The sequence below is a fragment of the Papio anubis genome, chromosome 9 (genome assembly GCF_008728515.1).
Source record: "Papio anubis isolate 15944 chromosome 9, Panubis1.0, whole genome shotgun sequence".
NCBI lineage: Eukaryota > Metazoa > Chordata > Mammalia > Primates > Cercopithecidae > Papio > Papio anubis.
This window is the reverse complement of record NC_044984.1, coordinates 19,508,818-19,529,809: the sequence shown is the minus strand read 5'-3', so window position 1 is coordinate 19,529,809 and position 20,992 is coordinate 19,508,818. Positions and strand designations below refer to the sequence as shown.

Sequence of the window (20,992 nt, the reverse complement as noted above, 5' to 3'; positions counted from 1 at the left end):
TTGGTTGATAGCCAGCACACACCAGGATGGAACTCAACCACTTCTAAGCAACTGCGTATTCAGGAAAAAATAAAGCCAATTTGAATGGAAATTCAAGTCAAATAATTGGCTAAATATGTTGTTGATTTTAGCTCCTGAATTTCTTTAGGAATCATGATGTCATTGCCAGCCTAAAACTAACCCACTCAGAGCTCCACATTACTTACAGAAAAATGTCCAGTGTATTTGTCATGGCATAGATGATTTTTTATTACCACATGCCTCCATTCCAGCTCTTCCGCTGCTTCTCCTTGTGTCCTGTGCTTTGGTGATACCGCACTACTTGAATTTCACCAAACATGTTGGATTTTTCATACTGATACCAATGACTATGGTACAATTCACCGGCTTTAGCGTTAAACATACCTAGGTTCAAAGCTTAGTACCCTCAATGAATAGCGATGTCACCTTGGGCAAGCTTCTTTAAATCTGAATCAGCTTCATCATCATTGAAATGAGGATTAAAGACATCTACGTTGGAGGAGTATGGAGAAAAATGATGTGAGATGATGTCCCTTAGCAAAGTACCTGGAGCAGCGCAGGCCTTACCTTCCTTACCACCCCTCTGCCAGCTCCTGCTCATCTTTCAAAACCTGCCTCAAAAGTCACTTCCCTGATGCAGCTGTCCTTCTCTGATGTGCCTTTTTTGTTCTGCTACAGGACTGAGAAAATCAATCAACCAAACAAAAATCACTTTCTCTTTCTTTGCTATTGGGAACTATATCTTGCACATATGTTCATTAGTGCAGTTACTTTACGATGCAGCACATATTTTTACATGCCCTTCTTCATTAATCAGCAGTAGACATACTATGTCTAAATTATCTTTGTATTAAATACCTAAATGAATACTTGCCACAAAGCAGGTACTTCATAAATGTAGAAATTAATTAATATAGAGATCAAAGGGAAAATTCATACAATGTGTTCTATGAGCACATACTAAATATTTTTTTAAATCACTGTCCTTTATTGCAGATATCACAATTGAGATATACATTCCTTACTTAACAAAGATTTGTCAGTAATCAATTCCATACCAAGCATTGCAGACATAAAAATGAATACGACATTGCCTTGAGAAGTGACTCAGCTTATGAGGTAGCCACAGATGCTGTGTGCACAACTCCAGGGGGCACCAGTCATAATTTGGCCATTCCTGGTGTTGTGCAACAGGAGTTTTCAGACTCACTCCATGATATCTACTTGCTCTAAGAGAGGGACTTTCAAAATAAAAGCAGAGAGAATAAATAATAACTATCTTTATAAGTATGGCAAAGTTAAAGAACTACTGCATAAGAAGCCACCTTTGGTCACATAAACTACAACACTAAATAATCATACACTTCCTAGTCTCATAAAAATGTCAATTGTTACCCCTTAAGTTATGAAAAACATTTTACACATTCTTCTTTAGCAACACGGATCAATACAATGACTACTTGCCACATGTAGCAATTTCAATTAAATTAAATGAAATTAAATTTAAAAAATTCAATTCCTCAGTTGCACTAGCTACACTTCATGTATGCAATAACCACACGTGACTGTGGCTACCAGATTCAACAACATAGATATAAAAAAAATCCATCAGTACAGAAAGTTCTATCTAACAGTGTTACATGTAGAGAATTAAATAAAATTCTGGTTTTTTTTTAAAATCTGATTATGCCTGTGTTCATTTAAATGCATTAAGTGATTTATTAATTCTTTTACCAAAAAAAAATTGGTCACCATTCTCTTTTACATGCAAAAGGGAAAAAAAAGATGGAAGGAAAAATACTTCAGATGTGAAACATCTATTAATCTTGGTTTCCAAATATGGAAATACTCCAATCCAACATTAGGAAGCCTTTTTTTAATGACAGAGCATTTTACTTAATTTTAAAAAGCAGTCTTCTCTTCAAACTATCTATTGCTTTTGCTTTCCTTTTGAATTCGGTTATTTTCTCAGCCACAGCTAAAGGGATAAATTTGGTTATACTTGGAGATCTTCTCCCAAATGAATCCGATTTTTTCTCCAGTATTAAATATCTTTGAAGCTCTGACTCTGAGCCCTCTACAAGTTCATTGTCATAGCAAGGATTAGAAAGCTTTCAAAACATGTCCTCTCAAGCTGTAAAAAAAGAACTGATTCTTAGTCTTTATGCATTCACGCAAAAAATTTTCTATGCCTGTAATACGTTTGAACATTGAGAAGATCTCTCTTTATAAAACAGTCTCAGGAATGAATAACCTTTCCGAAGCACTGGAGCAATTTGCTTGCAATTTACCCTTGTGGGGCAAATTGCTGTGTCTCTCCATTCTTAGGAAGATATAAATATTTTGATATTCAAATAGTATATAGGAATTACCCATGACAGAATAGCTGCTGCCAAGGAGGGAGACAGGAGTCCCTGTCTGTCTTCAGAGAAGAACATAGCATAGTTAGTGTTTCTCAAAATGTGCCTTGGACCACTCAGATTGGGAGTCTCTTTGTAAACAGGGTGTTACTAAATGTATTTCTGTGGGCCACATTAGGGATCCCAGGTTTGTGAAGTCATAATCCTAAGGTTAGGACCTAGGAATGTGCATTTGTCAAGTTAGCAAGAGATTGGTGTACACATTCTAAAGTGACAACCATTGTCAAAGTGGCAGGGATAAGAGAAAATGCTGGCTAACACAGTGAAACCCCGTCTCTACTAAAAATACAAAAAATTAGCCGGGCGAGGTGGCGGGCGCCTGTAGTCCCAACTACTCGGGAGGCTGAGGCGGGAGAATGGCGTGAACCCGGGAGGCGGAGCTTGCAGTGAGCCGAGATCGCGCCACTACAGCCTGGGCGACAAAGCGAGACTCTGTCTCAAAAAAACAAAACAAAACAAAAAAAACAAAAAAAAAAAAAAGAGAGAGACAAAATGGTCCCACATGACATTTCCCTGACCTACTGACTGAGCCTGAAGAGAGGAAAACCTGATATTTAAGATAATTGCTACGTTTTATAACAACAAACCCAGGGATCCCCTTTCAGTGATTTTTACTTATTTGTAAATAAATATAATCTTAAGGATATCCAGTAGAATTAAATCATAAATACTCAGTTTGTTATAGGAGGGAGCTGTAGGAAACACAGCAGAAATTTTATAAAGAAGCTTATTTGTGTCATCACGGTGCCCATTATACAACTGAGAAAAACGTTCTGAATAGGAGTTTACAATAATCACACAACATTTGTATATCCAAGCAATCCAAATATACTCAGAGGGAAAGTGTCCTCTTTCCTCTCCATTGTTCAAACTGTCACATAATCCCCATAGTCCAACCCCTTCCTTCATAGTATAAACTGGTCAAGAACCGGGGCCATGTCTTGTTTTCTTAGTCATGTTTTATTCCCGGTACCTAGATCAACTTAGTTGTTAAATCAACCCTTTTTGAATCGATGGGTGTATGCACTAATGATAACAAGTACAACAAATGGCACTAGCTACTCTGAAAGAAATAAACCAACTTTCAAACTTACTTACCATTTCCTAGAACCACATTGGAAATTATGAAATAGAAGAACACATTTCTGTTCTTGACAGAGTCAAACTACATGGTTTTACAGGCAACTTTGCCATTCAGTAAATGCCTGTGAGACACAAGTAAATCAAGTACTCTCCTGGGGCTCTTTTTCCCATCTGTACAAAGAGGGGTAAAACAAGATGCTCTTCCTGCTTTGAAATTCTATAATTTGTATTCGGAGAAAAGAGTTCCTCACCCTAGCTATAGTTTTTAGCCACATTGAATAAAATATTTGAGCTCATTCTTTTGAATAAAACTTATCTCAATGTAAATGACGTTGGTGACATTAAAATTCCTACTGGTCTCGCTAATTAGTTAAGCTTCACTACATAGAAAAATATTTAACTTAACAAATTAGAAAATAAAAACGTTTGACTTTTGTAGACAAAGAGGCTGTAGCATAATGGTTCAGAGCCTGTCTCTAGAATCAGACTTTAATAAACATATTCATTATTAAATGAATCGCAGTGAAGGCAACTTGAAAAATTTAAAGAAACTTCATTAGAAAATACCTGTAGAATCCCGTACCCTCAAAGAAATGATCCAGCACAAACCAAAGACATGGAGGTTTCACTTTTTTACATGTGTAAATGTAAAGGTATTCTACACGCCAGGTAATGACTATGTTGATCGTGGTACATTTAAAATATATGTGAAGTAGAACTGGTCGTGTAAATTGCAGGATTGTTTTACTAATATTTTGAAATATACAAATCAAGCAAATCATAGTTTTCTTTTACATTTCCACCTATTTTAAGTGCCACTCTATTAAACAAGGAATAAATGAAATTCATCAACAGCTCAGTAATTGACCTCACACAAAGCAAGACCGGTAGGTATCACTATCCAGTAAGGTCAGAGACTTCACCAAAATGAATGCCCCAAATCCATCCCTTTTTGAAAGAGTCTGAATAAGAATCTATGAAAAAAAGTATGCCTGTCTTCACATTTCCATAATAATTGTTATCACTTCTCCCATTACCTTTGGGAGGTTTTGAAACGTCAAAAACTTTCCTTGGCACGGCCTCTTGCCCAGAGAATACTAAGCAAACATGTGCTGAAAAAAAAAAGAAAGAGTGTGCGATTCCACACCACTAAGGAGATCAGGGATACTCTAGTCTGCTTTGGATTTCTGCATTAGTCAGAATACTCCACGTGTCCAGTGGAAGGTCAGTTTATAGTAGATTCTTTCCAGCATAACCCAGTTTCCAGGGTTAAAGTTTGAGTGTCCAGAGGGCTAGCATTTCCAATCTGTGGTTATCTAATACAACATATCAATTGTCCTCTAAGAACTTCTCAAATCACTACCTATAGATGTGTAAAGTGGAATATTTAAGCTAAGGAGTTTTACACCCATTTATCAACACTTGCTTTTGTAAAAAAGCTATCAGTGTATTACATATTTGACATATATTCTGAGGTCATGCATTCAGAAACACATTTAACATGTTAGTGGTATATTACATTGTCATCATTATCAACAACCATTTCTTCAGGATCTACTATATGCCAGGCAGTATGATAGGCCCTTAACATATATTGTCTCATTAAATTCTTAAAACAACTTCTAATAAAGTGCTATGGTTTGAATATCTGTCGCCTTCAAACTTATGTTGAAATTTAAATGTCATTGTAACAGTATTAAGATGTAGTAACTTGAAGAGTTGAACAGGCCCTGAGGGCTGTACCCTCATGGCTGGGATTAATACCATGACGAAAGGGTGAGTTCAGCCCCTGTTGCCCTCTCTTTGCCCTTCTGCCATGTGATGATGCAGCTAGACGGTCCTTGTCAGATACTAATATCATAATCTTGACCTTTCTAGCTTTTAGAACTGTTCTAGAAACAAACTTCTGTTCTTTATATGATTATATAATACCAGTGTCAGGTATTCTGTTATAGCAGCACAAAATGGGCTAAGACAGGTACATGTTATTGAAACCATTTTACATAAACTTGGGTTATGTCACCTGCCAAAGTCACACAGCTAGTAAGACACAGCTAATGTGTGAAGCCAAGTTCAATTCCAAAAGCCATGTGCTTTCTATTATGCTTCACTGTCTCTCAACCTTTTCCAGGATGTTTAACTAATAGTAAGTTTATAATTCAGACAAGTGATGTTAACACTAAACAAATCTATACTGAAAGGCTAAAGTATAACAATTATAGACCTGGGAATTAAGAATCAGAAAGTTTATATGACTTTCTCAAGGTCGTATAGCTCAAAAGTTGTAGAAACAAGACTGACATTACTTCTACCCTTTGTTTTCAAGGCGTCTGTTCTTTTAGAAATGATAACGTTACTGCCATTGCATATATTTTCACACCAAATGGTATCAATCATGCTTTACTTTAAACACAACACAAAGAATATAATTCACACATGTGATGCATGGATTTGAGATCAATGACATTTAGAGAATTTAATAGAAGGTTCCTGCCGAGTTTATAAAAAGACAACTATTCCTTTCAAAAGACCATATTTCCCAAACCATGTCAATCAGTGGAGTAATCAATGATAATATCCTAAGATGATTTGAAAATAAAAACAAGCAAAACAGTAGGTATAGGCTAAAGTATGTTATTGACTTATTTGATTATGCCTTGCAAATTGTGATATCTTCTTTGAAAATGTCAAACAAAAATAAAACGCCTGTTTCTCACCACCAGAGATGTGGATTAATTGTTTTAGGGTGAAACCTGGGAATTGGGATTTTTACATATTCCCATGTTATTTGAATGTGCAGCCAAGGTTGGAAGCCACTGCAAGTGTAACAGACTTACAGATGGTTAGTGGAGGAGGTGGGACTTACAAATGAGTTTTATTAGTCCCAGGTGTGTGTTATATTCACTCCCTCTTCTTTTCTTCCAATTGAAACCAGCCAAAAAAGGTAACAGTACTTTAAGTTGGCAGTATTAAATTCAGAAATATTTTAATCTCATTTAATGGCATTAAAGTCCTACTGACTGATAAATTGACTGAAATCTGTCTAAATTATTTCAATCATCTCAGTAAAACTTCAGTGGAATCTCTATCAGATGTGTCAAAACTGCTTGTGTGGTCCTTACGGTTTAATAAAACATATCAACACAGTCTCCTAACACAGGAAACTGATAAAAAGGTCATAAAAAATCTGAATACCTTGAAAATGCTAAAGTAATTTTTAGTGCATAGTTCCACAAATTCCATGAGAAATTAATACAACTAGGAAAACTACATCTAACAGTTTGTAGATTAAGGAAAATGAGACCAAACCCATCTTGCAACCATCCCAAGAGCTAATACCTTTCTCCAGAGCAAGTAAAGTCATTGATGGATTTTGTAGCTGTTAGATGATGCTAAGTTGCTATTACTCATGAAACAGTTTATTTTCCGCCTATCAAAAACAAATTCTCTTTAGAGATGTTACAATGTCAGTCAGCAGACATTATGAAATAGACAATATTTTACCAAATCCCCTATTTTCTCTAGTTTTACTCAACACCCACAAGTATTTCTAACATACTGTATTAACACAGCTTACTGTTAATATTGTATAAATTTATACTAGAAATATAAAAATATATATGCATTGAATGACTATAAACATGGTTTGATTCTATGACAGTGGGACCCAAATTTTTCAATATAGCATGTGACAAAATGTAACACACGAAAGACTGAAAATCACTGCTCAACGGCATATATTATGTTAAAAGAAAAATATATAGGCAGAAGAGGAGCAGGACTTTGACAACATCCTTTGGCAAGGCAGAAATGATTCTGTGTACTTAATTCTGAAAAAAGAACAAAACACATTTATTCATAGGAAGTCCAGAGTACTAAGAATGGATAAGAATCTTGTGACTTTTATTATGAATAATACTGCATTATTTGGTTATATTTATGTAACGATAGGTGTTATCACAATAATAATAAATAATATGCTTTACATTGAGTCTTTTTCTCCCAGTGAACAACTTCCTTGGAGCCTGGCACTTCTGAATCTGTCATCACTCTCATGGAAATAGGACACTACCTAATGTGATGAAGTTGTAATTTTCTAAGCAGTACTCAGGTGCCTCTGATAATGGTAAACGTAGGCTCTAATATGCTCAGAAATTCCTGGAAAATCATTTTGCTTATAGCTTAAAATGTTCTATGTTCTGCCAGATATCCCATTGTGTAATTAAAAATATGCACACAGAACCTTTCTGGGAGATGAAATTTCCTAAACCCCAAGCAATAACATTGTAAAATGTTGACTATTTTACCTGATTCCTGTGCTGAAAGCTATGAAAACAACAGTAGATATTACTCCATCAGTTTCTGGGGCCTCTACGAAGGGGCACTTGATAAATCAAAATAGTACTTATTGGATTTGTCTTCATCTCTTGGTACAAGAGCAGCTTCATAATAATTAAGGAGTGTATAATTTGCAGAGTGGATTTTTTGTTTTTTAAACAAAATTTCTATTTTAGAATGACTGTTTACAGAAAAGTTTTGAAGATAGCATATTCTCATATACTGTGCCCCCACCACTAACCCCCTTCAGTTTTTCCTGTTATTAACATTTTATATTAGTATAGTACACCTGTTATAACTAATAGACCAACAGCGATGCATTATTACACACAACCAATATTTTACTCAGGTACAGTTTTTCTCTGTTTTTGTTGTTGTTGTTTCAGGGTCCTATCTAGGATGCTATAATACATTTGGTCTTTATATCTTGTCAGGTTCCTCCTGATAGACGATTTTTTCTGATTTTGTTTTTGATGACTTTTACACTTTTAATGCTGGTCATGTATATTCTAGAATATCCCTCAAATGGGTTTGTCTAAATTTTTTTCATAAGATGGAGTTATGGATTTTTGAAAAGACAACCACATGGGGAAACTGGTATCCTAATTACATCATATTATGGGTCTATACTATCCACATGACTTATTGTGATGGTCCCCCTGATCATCTGGCTGAGGCAGTGTTTGTAAGGTTTCTCCAATGCAGAGTCTCTCTTTCTCTTTGCCTATTTCTCTCCTGTACTCTTTGGAAGGAACCACTGTGAGTAGTCCACACTTAAGGAATGGCGAGTTATACTATACATCTTTAAGGGGGACAATATCCACATAAGCTATTTGGAATTCTATTACATAAGAGACAGCTATTTAGCCCAGGTATTTAATCATTTCTATTAGTACAGGATCATGAATATTTATTTCATACTTTGGGTTATAATGTAATACCTTATTCATTTTGTTTCTTAGGTTGTTTAGACATTGGGAACTCTTTCAGTTGACTCCTGTGTCCAATTGACATATCATCAGCGTGTGTGTGTGTGTGTGTGTGTGTGTGTGTGTGTGTTTGAGCACTTCCTAATTTATGCCGCACTAAAAAATACTCCAAGCTTTTCCTGTGTATTCCTGAACCAGCCCTAGAATAAGCCACTTTTTAACAGATCCTCTGGTTCCTTCAATTTGTGAAGGTATTAGAAATCACAGTCTCAGTGCTGGGTATGATCCTTGCTGCTAGAGTGTAGCAATGAACACTCCAGTATGCGGAGCAAGGAAATATATGTGTATATACTAACCCCTGGTTTCATATCTATCTATTTGAATCAACACGAAGCCTTTTTTTAAAATTTTGATGCCATCAACTAAACTGAAAATATTTTCCCCAAACTGGCAACATTTAGTCAAGTAGATCCTCTTTTTGACTCAGTGGTGACTTAATTGTTGCAGTGGAGAAGTAACAGAGTCCTTTTCATCATGTGGTTGCCTGGTTGACTCATGACTGAAGTGGTTTGATAGACTCCACTGTGCACTTCATTTTTGGTCGCTTTTTCTAGTCTTAACACAGAACATGGCACATGGCAACATCCAATAAGTGTTTTTTGAGCAAATGTATGAAGGAGAAGACATATGAATAACATGTATGACCTTCCTTCCTCTTCACTCTCAGAGAATGCTCCTCCTCTTAATTTACAGAAGAAACAGAGGATATGTTATGGAATCTTCCTCAACTTCAGGCCCTGCTTCCTACAAATGTGCCTGTACCATAACCCTCTGTATCTTCTATTTCTGTAATGGAAACAGTATTCGTCTTTACCCCCTGTTGACAGATCCATCTGGGGGTTACACTCCCTTTTCCTGCCGTCTCCAGTATGTAGTTTCATCAATCCTTTGCCTAATCCATCCTGTGTCTTCAACTTCTCCATCTCAGCCCTCATTTTGCCCACAGCATACACACTCAAGTTCCTCTCTTTATTCAAATATAGATTTTTATGTCCAAAACCACTTTCTGCTATTTCTCTCTTTTTCTATTTTCCTTCATATGCCAGAATTTTGAAATGCCATCCCTTTCTCTACTGTACTATCTGGCTTCTACCTCTAATTAAACATAGTTAATTTCTACCTAATTTGCTAATTCTAGTGGATTCTTTATTTTAATCGATCTAACATATTACATACCAACAGAAAAGAACATGTGTTATTCAATTAAACTGGCTGACAAATTTGTACAGCAATTTACAAAAACACCCACAATTTGCTTATTATATGCAACTACCATTTGTATAACTGAATTCCAAAAGTATTAAAGGACTATGTTAAAAATCAGCTAAATAAAAAAATTAGAAAAAAATACTGATAAAATGTGTTGCTATCTAAATAAAGTAAGCCCATTTTAGAATTTTTTAAATGAAAATGTCTACCATAAAATGATTAAAAATTTCCATTTCAAAGCTATATTAAATGTATGTCAAGCACATTGGAAGTGTGTTATCATATAAATGTTGTTAATATTTAAAATGTAAATGAGCAGACAATCCATGAAAAAAATACAAATGGCTAAAAAACATTAAATGTTCAGCTTCATAATTAATGAGCTACTTTTTCCACCTATCAAATTTATGAGTAAGTCAAATATATCTCCCAGTTTTAGTAAGTATGAATGAAGACCAGCATTATAGTAATGGTTTCTAGAGAGTGGTAAAAATATACATGATTTTCATTTTTTGTTTATTTCTAAATTTTCTAAGTGGCACTAAAGAGAAGAAAAGACATTTACCAAAGAGAAGGAAAACATCACATGTACCCTAGAACATAAAGTATAATAATATATATAAAACATCTGGGAACAAATAAACAAAAAAAACAGAGGCTACAATAATTTCAGAGCTAGACATTATAAAACAAAAAAAAATAGGCAGAGATACCTGCTGGGATTTTTATAGGGCCAAAAATACCCTTTTAAAATAGTTTTCCTACCGACTTATTCATATCTGTTCTTTGTTGGAAAACAACTTTAAAAATTAAGGTATAAGAACAAACACTTCTTGGGTAAATAGTTCTCACTGGACAAAAATAATAGATTGCTTCTGGAAAAGAGGTCTTAATTAGGGCAACAGAAACTAATGTAGGGGTACCCAAAAGACAGAAAGTGAACATTCTGTAAGGGGAAAAATGGGTGGTGATCTAGAAGCCCAGAACACTAAAGGAAAGTTTTCGCACATCACCTAAAACTAGACACTTTAAAAGGCCCTTGTCCAGAATATCATGCTATGGGTCCTGTTTAAAAGGCAGCAGCTGTGGACACAGATGTGGCGCTTCCTTCTGTGATCCAAGCCAAGGCCCCACTGGATAGAAGCAGATTAATATAGCTCTAATGGTGGCAGATTAGATATTTGGCCTGTTTGTTAGACGTAATTGAATCTGCGTTTCTGAGAACAGCTCTTGATGACGCACAATGTCACAAATCCAGCATAAGAAGGGCAGTTTGAGATATGGTAACAGAATACACATGTTGGTGAGGGAAAAATGCTGGCTGTATATGAAAAATACATACATCAACAAATTATAAAAATTCCTTCATTTAAAGATATAATTCCTTATCCTGTAAGAATGGCCTCTCCAAGAATAAAACTAATCGTCATATGTATGGATTTTTAATGCTTAAAAAAAAACAAGTACTGGAGAAAAAATTCAAAAACCCATAAACCCAGATTTTTTTTTTTTTTTGGTATCAACTACTTGGTTAATTATTTCAAGTATTTGAGCTCATAAAAAGAATCAGAAAATTTATCATCACAATGAGCTTTTTTTGTGGCAGAACTAGGAACTGATCCTCAGTAGTACAATTGCAAAGTTACCACCATATTCTAACTGCTTCATCTAGGTTGCTTTCAAGTTGTTTGCCAAATTTCGAACTGCCTGCTCTGAAGGGTGTGACGTCTAAATGGATTCTTTTTAGTAAGCAATACTGCATGAAATGAAAGAACTCTAAGAATGCATTTTTTCTGATCAAATTGCTGTTTACCCAAATCATTCCACAAATATTCACTGAGCACCTATTATGTAGCGGACATTATTCTAAATGATTGGGAAATATCAGGGGACAAAACTGGAAAACAACAACAACAACAACAACAACAAAACCAGCTAACATTGTAGAGCTCAAATTCAAGTGAAAAAAAATTAAAAATATATGTGAGTAAATTTTCGTGTGTATTAGAAGACAAGGGCTTTAGAGTGTCATAAAGAGGGCTGGTATTACGATGGGTGGGGTTTTCATTTGAAATGGGAGTCCTGCGGGAGGGATCAGGTATACAGAAGTTGCATTTAATAAAAAACTTGAAGACACAGGCAGACAGGAAGTGAGTCATGGGGATAACTGGGGAGAAAGTGGTCCAGGCAAAGAAAACAGCCAGTGCAATGAGACTGTGCCTGGCACGCACAAAGAATGGTTAAGGATAAGGATAGCTGCACTGGAGTGAGTGAGGAGAAAGGTAATGAGAGATGAGGTCATGAGACAGACAAAAGAGCCCAACTGCACAGGCCATGTAGGCAATTGTAAGGTCTAACACAAGAGCCATTGGAGGGTTTTGAGCAGAAGAGTGACATTAACTGACTCAGGTTCTGAAAGGATCACTCGGGCTAATTTGTTGTGAATAGACAGTGAGGAAGGAAAGGTGGAAGCAGAGAGAAGTGCTACGAGGTTTCTGTAGTAATCAGGGCTAGGCATGATGCTAGCCTGGCTAGAGGTTGTAGCAGCAGAGATGGCGAGAAGTTGTCAGATTGTGGATTATTTAGCAAGTTGAACTAATGGTAGATTGGATGTGAGGTGTAAGAGAGAAAGGGGAGTCAGAGATGCCTTCAGGATTTCTGACAGAGTAAGTGAAAGGCTGGAGTTGCCATCAGCTGTTAGAAAGGACGGAACAGATTTGGAGGCAATAATTGGAAGTTCCATTTGGCACATGTGGAGTATGAGAGGTCTGTTCGATATCTAAGTCAAGAAGCCAATTATTGCAATTGGATATATGAGTGTGGAATTCAGAAGAGAAGAAGCTGTCGGTATGAACTTAAGAGTTATCAGTCTGCCACTTAATTTCTAGTTAAGAGATCAAGGGATATAAAGCATTCACTGGTCAATTAACATATGCCATGCACAATGTCATGCACTTTCAAATACCTTGTCATTTACTTCTTATAACTTCCTTATAAAAACTTCTAGTTTTTACAGACTTGAACTTTCTAGGGACTAACAAATCAAACTGAGAAAGCCTAAGAAACTCCCTGTGGCTAACCAACTTCCTTTATGGTAATGAATTTTAGAAGAGGCAGAACTTGGACTCGCATGCAGGTTTCTCCATTAGCTGTATAGTATAGTCTCTCAAAGGCTCAATACAAACAGAAATGTAGCTTACATTCTGGTTTCTGGGGTGAGGGGAAAAAAAGAAATCCAAAAAGTGAATGCGGAACTGTGCACAATTACCCCCTAGTATCATAATAAATGCCCTTTATGTGAATTAAGTTTAAAACTAAATTTAATAACCTTTTATAAAGAATAAAAAGATATGGGGTCTTTTAAAATTTCAACCAAAATGTTTAAAACATTTTATGGTTTCATTTACTAAATAAGTAGTCTTCTTGGAAAATCACCTGTTTCTCACAAGATACTTTATTTTGATGACAAATGTGAGCTAAATTGTGTACACATATGAAACATTAAGTAATCAATTTCTCTAAAACATAACAAAAATAATGAATTAACTTGATGCCATATTTTTCAAAAACAAATAGAATTATCTCTCTTACCAAATACTTTCCTTAAAAGTTTTATGTGTTACTTCTCTTATCCATTTTAGATATATCCATAGTTACACAAGATGCACATCTGAGACAATTAACCAGGTAAACATATCAAATATCATTTCTGAAGATATGTATGAGCCAAATTATAAATTCGTCTAGAAAATCATAAATGACTACCAAATATGCCAAGTTTGAGGAAAAATACAATTATAAGATTCTTATTACAAACTAATCTACATGTTATGACAAAAAGCTTGCAAATAATCCTTTCATAGGATGATTAATAAAAATGTTTCACGTACTCATTCATACATTAAACGCCCAACGCTGTAGCCTCTATTCTCTGTTTGCTGGGGACAGATGCAGGAAAAAAATTCAAAATTATACAGAATGTTATATTGGAATGAAATACTGTGTGTTTAGTGCATATTATTATAGAAACAACATATAAAATACCTGCTTTTTAAATTTATCGTATAACTTTCAAGGAAACAATGTGAAGTGTTACTTTTCACATGGGTTACAGTTTTATAGGTGAGGTTAACTCAGAGAATAAACACTGACTTAGCATTAACATTTACAAAATAAATCTTTGGAGAACTCATTTGTTTAACCTGCTACACATACACACATACACCTCTACCTCCCTTCGGAGTTCCCGTAGCTCCTTGATCCTAATATATATTATTTGGCATATTTCAATACTTATTAAACATTTTCCAAATAAATAACCGTATCCACTGAAACCCACTATGTTCCCTAGAAGCCAGTGAAGTTAGCAGACACTGGAATATGTGTTTTGGGGGCACTAACCAATGGACTTGGTGCCTTATCATCTTATACAACCACAATAGCTCCACATATATTTGTTTTGTACATGGCAGCTCCATGCTGCCATATACAAAAATATTTTCTTGCAAAAAGACTTCTGTTACAAAATAACTTGAAAACTACTGTCCTGAAGACTTCCTCCTTAAAAATATATTTAGAATTATTTAGGTATTAAAGTTTCACATTTATGTAACAGAACTATGGAAAGAATAGTGAGACCATCAACAGGAACTTGGACTAACATTACCATTCAAAAAAGAAACAGGGCATAATAAATCTGCTTTGTCTAATTTACCAGAAAGTTTAACATTTGAGGCAGTAGGAAGTATGATTTTATTAAACACTGAGTTCTTTTCAGTAATGTGCAAGGATTCACCATGGTACACGTTTACATTAAAGTAAATAAAACACTTCAGTACAAAAGGGCCCCCTTGAGAAGACCTAAAAAGGTACCATATATAGAAAGAGAACTCTACACTTTATAGAACATTTTTCATTGTGATCTTATTAGTCTAGCAGTTGAATTAGATTGAGTGATCATATGCAATCTGTAGATGAGCAAATGAGGTACAGTGACAAAAAAAATGATTCATAAGAGATTGCAACGTTAGCAGTAGGAGAAAAGGAGACTCCTAGGTCAAGTTCCAAAAAATTGGCCATGTACCACATAGAACCCTGTCATTGTCTAATGACCTAATGCATTATGAATTTACTGTATCAGGATCTCAAGTAATAGGCCATAAATATAGGACTATAGAAAGTAATTGCTGGTTACACATTTGGAATGAAATCTAAACTTAAAGAATGGAGCACTTCTCTTTGAGCTAAAACCTCAGACAGGTTTGGCCTAAGCACTTGCATTTGCTAAGAGAAAAAGCAACTTCCCTGTATAATTACAAGGAAAAAACCTCTGGTGCTTTCAGCTACTGACATACACTCAAAGTGCTTGGCAGAAAAACAGCCCCCAAAGATGTCCATGTTCTAATCCCTAGAATTTGTGAATACATTATCATTCATGGCAAAAGTGACTTTGCAGATGTGATTAAGGACATCGAGTTAGAGTGATGATCCTGACTATCTGGGTGGGCCCAATGTTATCAAAAGGTACTTATAAGAAGAGGCGGGAAGACCAGAGTTAATAGTGAGAGATGTGAAGATGGTAGAAATTATAGTGATGTGATGTGAGAAGGAATCAACTCACCTTTGCCAGCTTTGAAAGTGGAGAAAGAGGGTCGTAAGCCAAGGAACTTGGGCAGCCTCTAGAAGCTGGAAAAGGCAAGGAAACAGATCCCTCTCAGATACTTGAGAAAGGAATGAGACCTTGCCAACACCTTGATTTTAGCCCCATGTGGTCCATGTCAGACTTCTGACCTACAGTTCTGTATAGTTACATAGAATTATAAAATTAATAAATTTGTGGTTTCAAATGCCATTAAAGTTTACAGTAATTTGTAATAGCAACAGTAGAGAACTAACACAGTAGTCTTAGAAGAATATGATCTCTTTAATAGACGAAGAGATATTTTAAAATTTATTCAAAAAATATTTGCTGAAAGTCTAAAATATATCAGACTCCAGCAATTAGGATTAAAGAGAACTAAGACATGCTCTCTGTGGTCAGGAGTGAATAGTATTTTCACATACACGAATTGGCTTGCGTGTACATGTTACATGTAGATACACATGTTTATCTGCATGCAGAATACCAACAGAGTAACAGAAGAAGAAAAAGGAAAATAAAGGAAAAACATTTTAGGAATCATTAAGCTAACTGTACAAATGAGGAAACTATAATCCAGTCTGGCATTCACAAAGTTTAACATTCTACTTTCCCATATCTAACTAGTACTGCTTTTGCTGAATTAACAAAATGAAAGCAACGTGAAGTCCTTCTTCGATTCTGATATGAACAATCCCTAAATTTAGATTATGAATCAATCAGCCCTAGATGATTCTGAAGACAATCAGTTGTCATGGTGTTTTCTTCTTCAACAAAAAATTTTAAGCTAAGGAATTGATTCCTATCTTCTAATTGTAACAGTAAATTACAGATTCCATTACATTTGAAAGCTACAATTTAATGACGACACATTAAAGGTGGTTTATAAACTCTAGGGTGGTTTATAAACTCTAAAGAATATGAAAAATGATGTATATTTTAAAATTAGAACCTAAAATAAGCAAAACTATCAAACACAGAAATGTATTGAAATAAGGTAGTTACGACATAATAATATCCATCTGGAAAACTTTTTGAAATAATATTATTACATCTGACTCTAGTCTCAAAAAATAGAAATTCAAATTAGATCACTCTCTATAATAGAGAATGACCAATATGCATCTATATAATTTATATGTCTAGGACATTACCCATGTCTTCTCCTGAATGACTTCTGACTGATGGAATTTTTCTATTGTGGATAGAAAATCGATGAGGAGGAAAAAAAAAGCATTCTATCTTGAATTATTTTTTTCCACAGAGCTTCAACCTCTGTAGCTGAATTTGCATCCTTCTTATATTGAAAATCTATTACAGATAAAAGTATAGTCTTTCTGTGGAATACCTGTTAAAGTCCAGGCATCAGAAACACTAGATTGATGAGTATTTAATAGTAATTGGTATTATAAACTAGTACAGAAACCAAATTTCATATTAGTATTCTCTAGTATTCTAAACTAGCATATCAACCTCATAAACTTCATATATATCATCTGTGGTGAACTAAAGAGTTCTAAATACATTAAGTTTGGGGAAAAATATTATGGTGGTACTATAGAAAATAATGGATTAAATGCCTATATAATTTATATGATAAGGACTAAAGGGTCATGATGATAATGACAATGACAGCTATAACAGTTTTCCTTGTGCCAGACTCTGTGATACATGATCTCATTTAGGCTTCACAATAATCTAATGAGATATGCATCATCTCCATTTATAGTTGAAGAAAATGACTTAGAAAGATTAAATATCTTTCACAAAGGGACACAGCTAGTAAGTGGTACAGCCAGGATTCAAACTCTGGCCAAAGTTATGTCTGTCCAGCTCCCAAACACCACTTCTTAACCATCTTGTATTGGCAGGAGTGAATGTCCCAAAGTGTCCTGAAGCACTGAACTGATTTATTTCCTCAATCCATGGTACAGAATATTGAGGAATTCAGTTAACCATTAATTTCTTTTATACATAGTCTTAGTTTCCTTGATATAAACTGGAAAGGTTAGACTGGATGATATTAAAAGTTCTTTTTACCTCTACAGTCATTCATTTTTTCAGTCATGTATTCCATAGACAAATACACACGCATTCTATTTGCTAGACCTGCTCTAGGTGAACCAAGTAGGGGAAGTCCCTGACCTGACCTCACTCTGGTAAGGAAGACAGACTACAGACAAACATTTTTGGGGGAAACGACTTCAGGAACTGTAGTTCTGGCCAAGGACATTTGAATTATGACTAAATGAAATGACAGATTAAGTCATAGGCATATATCCCAGTAGAAGAGTTTTCTAGGTAGGGGGGTTTCATTCCAATGGTTCCTTTAAAGTCTAACCACACTGGCCATCCTTTTAACTAAATGTATTTTTCCATATGATTGTGAGACTCATACCTTAAGTGATACATTTTAGATAATAAAAAGAAGTTGGAAGTATAGAAGTTGGAAGTGGTTCAGTAGCATTGAGCTGAACCTTACTCTTTCCTGGACCTGATAATCTATAAACTGAAAATCTACCATTTGGGAATGCAGTCAGTCATGTGATTCAATAGGAATTACCTAGTTGATAACAGTAATTCATACAAAATACATCTAAGGAGGCTGTAGCTGAGACCGCTTAATAAAGCATTACATATCTCAAAAAAAAAAAAAAAAAAAAAAAAAACACATCTAAGGTATCAGTGTCATCTATAGCCTCACAAAATATATGTGATGATTATCTTTTGGATTAATGTTACTCTGTGTAGTGTCATTTGTAAATTAACGAACAATTATTTGTGTTCCCCAGTGTTTCAAAGTTCATTCATACAAATTGGAAAGCTTAACAAATACAGAGTTTACAAAAATCAGAATGAGTCTATATATATTTAATATCATATCAGGATGCACTGCATAAAATGAGGTGTTATTTAGCATAAGATTGGAATGATGACAGCTTAATGTGCTAAACTGATACATCAAAAGCATAATGCAATCATTTCTATTATTGTTATGTCTCATCCTTTCGATTTTATTACTACAGCATCAAACTAACTTGAATTTTGCAAAATAGTCTGGAATGATCACTTAAATATTTACAATCACTACAAAATAGCTTCATTTTTTTATAAGTACTCATTACATGAACAAAAAGCAACTCTTTTGGTAGGATTTGGTAGGCAAATAAGCAAACAAAATTTAACTACCTCGCTCTATGAATAATTTCACATCACGTCTATCGAAGTAAACAGAAAGTTTTACTCCTTTTAAATAACCAAAAAGTTGGCACAAACAAGGTTGTCGGAATAATTTTATTTCTATTTAGAGTAGCAATATTGCATATAACTACTTTAAATGCTCAATCATATATGCTCCCACTATTTTAATTTTACATATAATGTGTTCACTTAGCAGTTTTCAGGCAATAAAAAAAAAAGTGTTTCTTTTCACTCTGATGAAATTCACAAAAATTCTCTTACTCGAACTTCTTAGTTATTATGTTTGATGAGAATATTTAAATCAAAATGGGATTCAAGTCAATGTATAGGGAGACCTCCGGAAACCTCGACAGGTGGCAGAGACTCTTGCTTCTTCCGCAGTGAAGGGGATACAGTTTAGTATGGTGGTGAAGGACCCAAGCTTATGTTTTAAGGCAGGCTTTGCTGGTGCCCTCAGCAAGTCATTTAATCTTGTTAAACTCAGCTCTTATCAGTAAAATCAGAATAATAGTAGGAAACAGATGGGGTCGTGAGGATTAACACGTGTATAGGTAAAATGCTCCATATATATTTGACCTTCCTTGCCACTCAGAACGTGTTGCATGCTGTTAATTATAATAACAGAATTTGTAATACGAGCTGAGAAATTATATGCAGTTTATATACATTTGCCACACTAATTGAACTGTACACTTAAGATCTGTGTATCAGTGCATACAAATTGTACTTCAATAAAATAACAAGAAAATTGAATATACGTAAAGGTAGCAGAATGGGGATGGAGAGAAAGAAATGTACACTACTTGGATCACATTTATTACTGGATCTTATTAACGTGAACAAGGTTAATAAGAATGATTTGTTTGAAAATGTTTGTCTTTGCATTATTAGTCTAATTATATGAATACTAACAGTTGACCCTTAAATATATTTCATATCATAAAAATCAATTTGTTAATCTCATTTTTGTTATTATAAAGTCTAAAACAGATACAAGTTTTGCGGGAAGTCAGGGACCCCAAACGGAGGGACCGACTGAAGCCCTGGCAGAAGAACATAAATTGTGAAGATTTCATGGGCATTTATTAGTTCCCCAAATTAGTACTTTTATAATTTCTTACACCTGTCTTTACTGTATTCTCTTATCATAAATTGTGAAGATTTCATGGACACTTATCACTTCCCCAATGAATATCCTTGTGATTTCCTATGCCTATCTTTACTTTAATCTCTTAATCCCGTCATCTTCTTTGTAAGCTGAGGAGGATGAATGTCGCCTCAGTACCCTGTGATTGTGTCAACTGCACAAATTGTTTGTAGAGCATGTGTGTTTGAATATGAAATCTGGGCATCTTTAAAAAAAGAACAGGATAACAGCGATGTTCAGGGAACAAGAGAGGTAACTTTGAATTGGCCACAGGTGAGCCAGACGGAACAGAGCTATATACCTCCTCTTTCATAAGCAAACAGGAGAAATATCGCTGAATTCTTTTTCTCAGCAAGGAACATCCCTGAGAAAGAGAATGCACCCTAAAGGTATGCCTATAGATGGCCCCTTTTTAAGGCATCCAGTCTTCTATAGTTGAAGCTGAAGGGATGAAATAAGCCTCGATCTCTTATGGTGCTCCCAGGTTTATCAAGTGGATAAAAATTCCCACCTAATAAATTTTGGTCAGACAGGTTATCTGCTCTCAAACCGTTTCCTGATAAGATGTTATCAACGACAATGCCTGCCGGAAACTTCATTAGCAATTTTAATTTCACCTCATCCCGTGGTCCTGTGATCTCGCCCTGCCTCCTTTGCTTTGTGATATTTTATTACCTTGTGAAGCATGTGACCTCTGTGACCCACACCCTATTCGTGCACTTCCTCCCCTTTTGAAAATCGCTAATAAAAACTTGATGGTTTTACGGCTCGGGGAACATCATGGATCCTGCCTACATGTGATGTCTCCCCCGGACACCCAGCTGTAAATTTCTCTCTCTTGCGCTCTTTCCCTTTATTTCTCAACCCAGCCGAGACACTTAGGAAATAGAAAAGAACCCATGTTAAACATTGGGAGCGGGTTCTCCCGATATACAAGGAACAACCT

The 20,992-nt window shown here is 35.2% G+C and overlaps 1 protein-coding gene across 3 annotated transcripts in view; it reads right to left on the bottom strand.

The window, feature by feature from the left end:
* PDE3A (phosphodiesterase 3A) overlaps window positions 1-20,992 on the bottom strand; it is a 344,786-nt gene that overhangs the window by 193,905 nt on the left and 129,889 nt on the right. The window contains exon 1 of one of the 3 annotated variants that reach the window (XM_021922099.2): window positions 15,681-19,961. The exons of the other annotated variants lie outside the window; for them this stretch is intronic. The gene's annotated coding sequence lies outside the window, so the exon portion shown is untranslated. Of the gene's footprint in view, window positions 1-15,680; window positions 19,962-20,992 lie in introns of those variants that run through there. 3 annotated transcript variants of the gene reach the window in all.